The sequence below is a fragment of the Chiloscyllium plagiosum genome, unplaced genomic scaffold (assembly GCF_037043375.1).
Source record: "Chiloscyllium plagiosum isolate Xiang-an unplaced genomic scaffold, Cpla_swu_hap1 HiC_scaffold_27, whole genome shotgun sequence".
NCBI lineage: Eukaryota > Metazoa > Chordata > Chondrichthyes > Orectolobiformes > Hemiscylliidae > Chiloscyllium > Chiloscyllium plagiosum.
Window position 1 is genome coordinate 1,695,913 of NW_028270165.1, and position 9,855 is coordinate 1,705,767.

General features: G+C 44.9%; 1 non-coding gene across 1 annotated transcript; it reads left to right on the forward strand.

The window, feature by feature from the left end:
• The first annotated feature begins 482 nt into the window (after positions 1-482).
• On the forward strand, positions 483-554 carry trnae-cuc (transfer RNA glutamic acid (anticodon CUC)). Its single transcript has one exon. It is a non-coding gene; the product is annotated as a tRNA-Glu (tRNA).
• The last annotated feature ends 9,301 nt before the right edge of the window (positions 555-9,855 follow it).

Sequence of the window (9,855 nt, forward strand, 5' to 3'; positions counted from 1 at the left end):
GGTAGGACAGATCATGAGGATAGCGGAAGTTTGGAACTGAAGTAAGGTGGGGGAGGGAAAATGAGGAAACTGGTGAAGTCCACATTGACGGCCTGGGATTGAATTTATCCGAGGCGGAAGATGGGGCGTTCTTCCTCCAGGCATCGGGTGGGGAGGGAGCGGCGATGGAGGAGGCCCAGTACCTGCATGTCCTCGGCAGAGTGGGGGGTGGGGGGTGGGGGGGGGGGTGTTGAAATGTTGGGCCATAGAGCGATGGGGTTGATTGTTGCGGGTGTCCTGGATATATCCCCTCAAGCGCCGTGACTTGACACTGCGAGGAGTGTCCAGCGTCCCCAATGTAGAGGAGACCGCATCGGGAGCACTGGATACAAGAAATGACATTGTTGGATACACAGGTGAAAGCTTGCTGACGACTGCGGCCGAGGTTCGATTTCCGGGCAGGAAAGTAATTTTTAGTAGAGCTGACAGCATGCAACCGCATTTCCCTGGTAGTCTAGTGGTTAGGATTCGGCGCTCTCACCGCCACGGCCTGGGTTCGATTCCCAGTCAGGGAAGGTGTTTCCAGGGGTGCAGGCTATCCATTCTTCTTAAATGCGCTGTGCAATTATTTATACTCGTTCCTGGGTACTGCGGTGTGTAGTTGCTCGTTGAAATACTGTCCTGATTCAGATTTTTTTGTATGTGTAGGGATGATTGCTTCTGTAGTTAAGTTCTTGGTTCGTGTGAGTTGTTTTCCTGTAGACGCTGTTTTGAATTCGCTCTACTGAGACATCGAGAAATGGCACTTTGTTGTTGTTCTCCTCTTTTGTGAATTTTATGTCAGTGAGGATACTGTTGATGGTGTTGTAGGTTTCCTCTAATTTGTTTCATTTTTTGATGACAAAAGTGTCATTCGCTGTAGCGGACCCAAAGTTTGGGTTGGATCGTTGGAAGGGCTGTTTGTTCGAGTCTCTGCATTATTGCTTCTGCTGGGAATCCTGATACTGGTGGTTTCATGGGTATTTCGTTGATTTGTTTGTAGGGCTTGTTACTGAATATGAAGTGGGTGGTAAGGCACAGTTCCACGAGGTTGACAGTGCTATCTTTGCTGATGAAGTTGGTGCTGTGTTTGTGTCTTTGGTTCTTCGAGTAGTGTCTTCAGTTTTCTTTGGCCACGTTGATGTTAATGGATGTGAACAGGGTTGTTATGTCAAAGGACATCATTATTCATCCTCTTTTATCTTAGTGTCTTTCGTGTTCAGGAATTCTTGGATGGAGTAAATGGAGTGGCGTGAATCTTCGACTTGGTGTTTTAGTCTTCAGTGGAGGCCTTTGACTAGTCTGTATATTGGTGTTCCAAATGGTGAGACTGTGGACCTGAGGGGGGCTCCTGGTTTGAAAAGGAGAACAACAACAAAGTGCCATTCCTAGATGTCACAGTAGAGCGAACAGTCAATGGGGAACTTCAAACTAGCGTCGACAGAAAAACAACACACACAAACCAAATATCTAACCACAGAAGCAATCGTCCCAACACCCACAAACTTTGCTGCATCAGGGCATTATATCAACGAGCCACTACACACTGCAGCACAGAGAAACTACGAAGAGCACAAGAGAAATACGTATATAGTGTATTTAAGGAGAACGGGTACCCAATAGACCCAGTCCGCCGATTTCTCATTGATGCTGCCAAGCTGACTCTCAAAAATTCGGTTTGTCCCTCCATTCTTTCCTGTTTGTTTTTTGTGGGTTTTGAAAGCTTTCCCAATCTCCTGACTGAGTATTGGAGTTGGAAAGTTATGTTGTGGCTGTAGAGGACATTGGTTGACCACTTTTGGAATATTGTGTGCAATTCTGGTCTCGCTCCCATCGGAAGGATACTGTGAAAATTGAAAGGGTTCTGAAGCACCAGTGGGTCCACAGAGGGGAAGAGGCCCTTCTGCTGCCCTGAGTGGAAGAAGGCCTTCAGTGATTCCTCTGCCCTGCTGACGCACCAGTTGATCCACACCGGGGAAGGCTGTTCTCCAGCCCCAAGTGCGAGATGGCCTTCAGCAGTTCTTCCCACCTGTTCAGACACCAGTGGGTCCACGCTGAGGAGAGGCCGTTCTTCTGCCCCGAGTGCAGGAAGGGATTTGCTCTTTCCTCTGATCTGCTGGCCCAATGGTGGGTCCACATGGGAGAGAGGTCGTTCAGTTGCCCTAAGTGCAGGAAGGCCTTCAGCAATTCCTCAGACCTGCTGAGGCACCACTCCGTTCACACTGGGGAGAAGCCCCGAGTGTGGGAAGGGCTTTATCCGCTCCTCCAGCACCAGCTGGCCCACACGGGTGCTGGGGGGAGGCCATTCTGCTGACCTGAGTGCAGGAAGGCCTTCAGCAATTCCTCCACCCTGCTGAAACACCTGTGTGTCCTTCAGCAGAAGTTAGGCTATTGGGCCCGTCCAGTCTACTCTGCCATTCGTTAGAGACAAAATTAGTGCAGATGAGATTAGCGACAGGAAACAGGCCATTTGTCCCAACAAGTCCACACCGACCCTCCGAAGAGTAACCCATTCAGACCCATTTCCCTCTAACTAATGTACCTAACTCTATGGGCAATTAAGCATGGCCAATCCACATGACCTGCACATATTTGGTTTATGTAAGAAGACAGGATCACCCAGAGAAAACCCATGCAGACACTGGGAGAATGTGCAAACTCCTCACAGACAGCCATTCAAGGCTGGAATCAAACCTGGATCCCGGGCGCTGTGAGGCTGCAGTGGTAACCACTGAGCCACTACACATTGCAACCCGAAGTTGCAAGCAGGAGGTTGGGAGAATACAGCAAGCCAGGCAGCACCAGCATGTGGAGTAGTCAGCGTTTTGGGTATTAACCCTTCTTCAGGACTGAAGCGTTGACTTCTCCATGAGAAACGATTTATGGAAATGATGCTGGGGGTTGTAGGGTTTGAGCTCCAGGGAGAGGCTGAATAGGCTGGAGCTGTTTTCACTGAAGCATCGGAGGCAGAGGAGTGACCTAATAGAGGTTACAAAATCTTGAGGGGCATGGACAGGATAATAGACAAGGTCTTTTCTCTGGGGTGGGGGAGTCCAGAACTAGAGGGCATAGATTTAGGGTGTGAGGCGAAATATATTAAAGGGACAACGTCTTCATGCAGGGGGTGGTACATATATGAAATGAGCTGCCAGAGTATATGGGTCAGGTGCTGTCAAATGGGACTAGATTAATTTAGGATATCAGGTCAGCATGGACAAGTTGGACCGAAGGACCTGTTTCCATGCTGTACGTGTCTTTGACTTCTGGTCCTGATGTAATTTTAAAATAGAGTGCAAGTAAATTTGAATAGTTCAATCTTATTGAGCTCACTTACTGAAAAGTTTCAAATGAATCATCTGAGCGATATTGTTTAAACATGCTAAGTTGGACAAAGTATCCCATCAAGTTCAAGATAAACACAGAGTTGAAGACGTCAGAAGTCAGAACACCAAGGGAACCAAAACTGATCACAATATTCCAGGTGCAACCTCATCAACGTCCTGTATAACTACAACATAACTTGCCAACATCTATACTCGGCTCTCTAATTGATGAAGGCCAGTGTGCTGAAACCTTTCTTCATTGCCTTGTGTACCGATGTTGTCAGAGATATAGGACCTACTTTAAACTGATCCACAATCCAGCTCCTGGGAGCCCAGAAGCAGAGTAGTGCTGCGTGAGTGTGCTGGGCACATAACCCAGAGGTCGATGGGTAAAAACCATGTGATGCTATTGCCCAATGTCTTCGTAAGCTGCTTTCATTTACAATGGTGCTCTGTTCTGTATCTTGCCTTTGCATCTGCTTCCCAAAGCTTCTTCAGTGGAGGAGTGGCAGCTGGAGCCCAGGAGTTCAACGACCCGCCGGAGCTTGAGGAAGGTCCAAGCTCCAAGAAGCGGGGGGTAAGGCTGGAGGCTGGATTTGCTCAAGGCTTGTATTTTTAACTCATTTAAATGGTACCTACTGTATGGGGCTATGGTTTACATTAAAACCAGAGGATCATATCAGAGTGTTTATATTTAGCAGCGGTAGTTGGTAAAATACACTCCCTGGAGGAGCACCTTCTATGATGCTGCATTTCTTGCTTTATGCCCTTCCTCCATTTCTTATCTCCCAGCTTGGTTTTATGTTTTTTTGGTTAAATTTAATTTCATATTAATCAGACTGGGTATTGACTGTGTGCTATTAATTTGCGTCTTCGAATATTGAAAGTCAAAATTAATGGAGTAATTTCATTTCTGATGTCAGAGTTTGACATTGAATGTGCAGATGCGAATACCAGTAAGTTGTGAAAATACATCAAGAACTTGTGGTTTTTAACAAAAAGAGCAGTTCACTGATATTCATGGCATTGTCTCATTGGGAGTGATGATTAAAATCTGACCAACAAACCGTTTCATGCAGTCACCCAATTTAATTAAAAATTTCTTTAATTTATTTAAAGAAAATAACTCTGGCAGGCTACGATTTATGCAATCTCTTTATAAGATTATGTCCATTGCTCGCCATATGGTCTCATCCACATTGGGGAAACTGGACGCCCACAAGCGGAACGTTTCAGGGAACAACTCTGGGACAATAAAACTGAACGACCGACGCCCTGTGGCTGAACGCTTTAACTCCCCCTCCCATTCCGCCAAGGACATGCAAGCCCTGGGCCTCCTCCGCTGCCAAACCCTTGCTACCTGACGCTTGTAGGAAAAACACCTCACCTTCTGACTTGGGACCCTCCAACTACATGGTATCAATGTATATTTCATTAGTTTCCTCATTTCCTCTCCCCCACCTTGTCCCAGATCCAACCTTCCAATTCGACACCAACCTCTTGACCAGTCATACCTGTCCACCTTGCTTCTCACCTATCTGCTCCATCCTCATCTCTGACCTATTACCATTAATCCCTACCTCCATCTACCTATTGCACTCCTAGCTGCCTTTCCTCCAGCCCCACTTCCTTCCCATTTATCTCTCAGCCCCCTTGGACCACCCTTTATTCCTGATGAAGAGCTTATGCTCTAAACCAAGACTGTGATGAAACACCATCCTCAACAAATAGGAAACAGCTCTCAAGTCAGATTTCATTCTCTCTTCTGTTTCCCAGTTCTTTCAGAAATAAGATATGTCTTTTTCTTCCACTAGAAAGTGATCTTCCACTTTGTGCTGTCTGAAGTGTGCTGCCACATTATTACTTCAGCCACCTTTTAAGAATCCTTTCAACCTGTTTTTCTAACAATTGTGGAGGTAACCAAAAGCAAACATTTCACTCTTCCTCAATGTCCCATTTCTCCTACTATGAGCCACTTTGTCATGTTGTCTATGTTACAAGCAGCCGAGTGCACTTGGTTTCTGAATTGAAATTTGGCCATTGAAGTGATCAGAATTAATATATATCGATGGATAGCTATGTTTGCACTAACTGTAATTATCCCCCAATATAATGTCTTTTGTTCCACAAAAACTGGAAACAATGATCTGTGTTTATATTGCAGTCGGATGTCGAAAATCATCCCAGCGATCTTCACGTTATTATAGATTACTGTGGCCATAACAGCATTGCGTGGCAGTTTGATGTGACTAAAACTTGGATGGAAGAATGTAGATTGATGAGAAGTCAAAATAGCAGAGTCTCTGGCCACAATCGATCTGTCTGGCTTGATGACATGAGTGGCGGATCTTCAAGAGCAACTTCCACTCCATCACTTCAACCAGCAAGAGGAGATAAGTGTGAACACAACATTCCAACTGTGACATATACGCATTACTTCGATGTTATTGATCAAAATCCTGGAACTCGCTCCTGAAACTTTATTATAGACCACATCATATTTGTGAAGCAATTTAAGAGGTAGCTCACCACCACTTTTTCAAGTACAGTTTGGCAAGACTTGCTGGCAGAGCCAATGATATGCACATGATATTGGAAACAGTTCAATCGTATGGATAGATGATTGGCTAACCAATGATACAGGAGGGATAAGGGGCATGTTCAGGATCGCAACTTAGAACTAGCAACGTGCCACAGGGATCAGTGCTGGGGCAAAAATTATTTACAATATGTATATGAATTACTTGGATAAGTAAAGTGAATGTACTATTGCCAAGACTGCAGTAGAGACAGTTGATTAGAATGCCGGTGGTAAGGATGACATGAACTCTTCATCGAAGTTCAGTGAGTAATAGGGAAGTCAAAAGGGAGATTGGCCTTTAAACGGAGTACAAAAGTAGGGAGGTGAGAGTGAACCTCCGCCTGGAGGTTTTGATTGAAAGTGCAGTGAAGATTCAACCAGCTGACAGTGGATCTGAATCACATGTAGATCAGACCAGGTTTGGAACATAGAACATAGAGTATAGAAGAATACAGCGCAGTACAGGCCCTTTGGCCCTCGATGTTGCGCTGATCCAAGCCCATCTAACCTACACTAGCCCACTATCCTCCATTTGCCTATCTGCCCGCTTACATGCCCATAAAGAGGGAGAGTCCACCACTGCTACTGGCAGGGCATTCCATGAACTCACGACTCGCTGAGTAAAGAACCTACCCCTAACATCTGTCCTATACCTACCACCCCTTAATTTAAAGCTATGCCCCCTCGTAATAGCTGACTCCATACGTGGAAAAAGGTTCTCACGGTCAATCCTATCTAAACCCCTGATCATCTTGTACACCTCTATCAAGTCACCCCTAAACCTTCTTTTCTCCAATGAAAGCAACCCCACAGGGGTTAGGACAGCCGGAAACCAGATAAGCTTTTACAACAAACCACAACGATTTCATCATTAGACTCTTAATTCCATATTTATATTGAATTCAGAATCCACCATCTGCCGTGGCAGGTTTTGAACCCAAGTCCCCAGAACATTACCTGGGTGAATGGTCTGATGACAATAAAGTCGGCCATCGCCTCCACAGAACACATTGGCATATTGTGTTTAGAGGTAACAAAGGAGCAAGAGGTTTCAGCAGCTGCTAAGTTGTTGATATTACACAAGGGAACATCAGCACTCTCAGTAATTGCACATACTGAAGCCATGGCCCTGTATCAGAGGTAAGGGCTCGGGAACCATAAGAAATAGGAACAGGAATACGCCATTCAGCCTCTTGAGCCTGCTCCTCCATTCAGTAGGATCGTGGCTGATCTGGCATTCCCTACATCCACTTTCCTGCCCTTTTCCTGTAACTGTTCATCCCCCGGCTGTTCACGAATCTATCGATCCTAGTTTAAATGTGACATGAAGGCTGTCAACAGAGTTACTGGGGTTGGAGGCGGGGAGGGGCGGGGGTCAGGTCGAACTTGGGGACTAAACCAATGGCTTCACACTTCACAAACTTTAACTAAGGGAATGTTTATGGTTATCCAATGCTGGAAATTGGGCAGGCATTCAGATGAAATTATTGATAAATTATGAATGACAGAGGAGTCAGGAGAGAAGTGGTGTTCAGGCACAGTTGGATATCATCAGTATAGATGCCAACACCAGTAGCTACGGTAAAACAAATAAGAACGGAAGACGCTAAAAGCAGACCCTCCCAGAGCATACAGCGATATTGGAGAGGGTCAGTACTGTCATTAACTCTGATCAAGGCTGTCCGCAGGTCGACGAGGCAATGTTCATCCCTGTCACCGTTACAAAGGATGTCAAATATGACCTTGATAAGAACTGTTTCAGGGGTAGAAACCAGACTCAAAGGCTTTAAATACAGAAGTCTGGAAAAGATGGGAATGGCTAATTCAACAATGTTACATCCAAACCAACACTTCCATTGGTGCCATAACTATAGAAGTGTTTTGGTTTTTATTTAGATGATTCTCAGCAACATTGAGTAAGAAACAACAAAATTAACACAAGAAATACTGCAATTGCTACAATGTGCCTGCTCCCAATAGGAGGCCACCTGGTGTTCAATTAACTGTCTCCAAGCGGCAATATTGGAAAGGAATGACCCAGTTCATAGCTATAAGAGGGGAGACACAGACTGCTTGATACAGACATATAATGGGCGGGAGTAGGCCACTCGGCCCTTCGAGCCTGCTGCAACATTGAATAAGATCATGGCTGATCTGAATACAACCTCAGCTCTACATTCCTACACATCCCCGACAATCTGTCACCCACTTCGTTCGCAAGAACCTATCTACCTCTGCCTTGAAGACTTTGAATTCACTGCCTTTTGAGGAAGACACAAAACCCTCAGAAAGAAAAGAAATCATCCTCATTTCTGTCTTCGACTTTTAAAATATGACCCTCTATTTTAAGATATTAAGATAGGGGTACAAGCTGCATTCAAATAATACCTGTGGTACAGTTAACTATCTCAAAGTGCTTCACGTGAACATAATGAGAATTCCTTTAAAAATCACGAGACCGGAGCACAGATTAGGACAGGTGACCAAAGACTTAGTCAAAGGGGAAGGTTTAGTGCTATCTTTTAAACAGGTTCAATTTCCCAAACATCAGAGGACAAAGACGTAAAGAGCCAAACACAAAATAGCAAAGGATGGGAAGCAACAGTATAGACATAATGTCACAGGATGAGTAATCCAGGGAACATGAGTTCAAATCCCACAACAACAAGAGGTGAGAAGTGAATAATTCAAATCATAAATGGGGAACACAAAGTTAGTCTCAGTATGGTATCGATGGCACTGACGTCAATAGTCATAAAAACCCATGTTCACCAATGTCCTTTCCGGAGGGAAACTGCCATACTTACCTGGTCAGGCTTACATTTGACTCCAGACCCACAGCAATGTGGTTGATTCTTAAATTGCCCTCTGAATTGGCACAAGCAGGACACCTTGCACTTAGGGATGGATAACAAACATCAACCTTGTGAAAGTGTCAGAACAGAAATTGCTGGAGAAACTCAGCCAGTCTGGCAACACTGGTGGAGAGAGAGAGAAAGAAACAGAGTCAATATCCTGGCCTGAGTCCAGAACAGTTGTGAAGAAGGGTCACAGCACTTGAAATGCTAACTCTGCTTCTCTCTCCACTTGTGCTTCCAGTCCTATTGAGTTTCTCCAGAAATGTATGCATTTTTGTGTTTCAGATCTCCAGCATCTGCAGTTCTTCATTACACTGACTTAGGGGAGCTCAACTCCTATAAAAAGAATAAAGCAGAAGGGCTGGAATTACCCAGCATGTCTGGCAGCAGCTATGGAGATAAAAAACAGTTAGTTCTTTGGGTCATTGAAGGATCTTACATCAGGGACAAACTTTTGGGAAAGCTGCAAGAGTAAAAGGCACTGGTGTAACTTTAACATCTGGGAGAACTCTCTCAGCCATGGAGGTCAGGCTGACTCAGCATTCTGGTCCTGCTCATTCCCTGTTAACTTCTCCATTTGTTGTTCTTGTTATATTTCTACATGGTTGACACATTCCTATGTTTTAAAATGATATTCCAAACAGACCGGAATTTTCCATGTAAGTAATCATACATTAGAGGGTTTGGAACGTGAATGTAACATTTAAACAAAAAGTATTTATTCATGCATGGGGTGTGGGCATCGCTGGCAATGCCAGCATTTATACCATCCTTAACCACCCTGTGGTTGGTTGGAAAAGTGAATGAAGGTGTCTGAGATTGTCTTGATTAGCACAGCAATCTCAAAGATGGGTGTGCTCAGGTAGAAGTACCCTTCACTCCCACAGCCAAGTCTGCATTCACTTCAATTACAGATGCCATCTCACACTCCCAGGATAAGGACAGCATGGGATTACAATCAGAATAAAGCTTCCTCTACTCTTAAATTGAAAGTGAAGCTACCTCAACACTGTCCCCAACAAACACTGTCAAGACAGAGAGAGCATTGGGTTAGATAAAGAGTAAAACTCCCTGC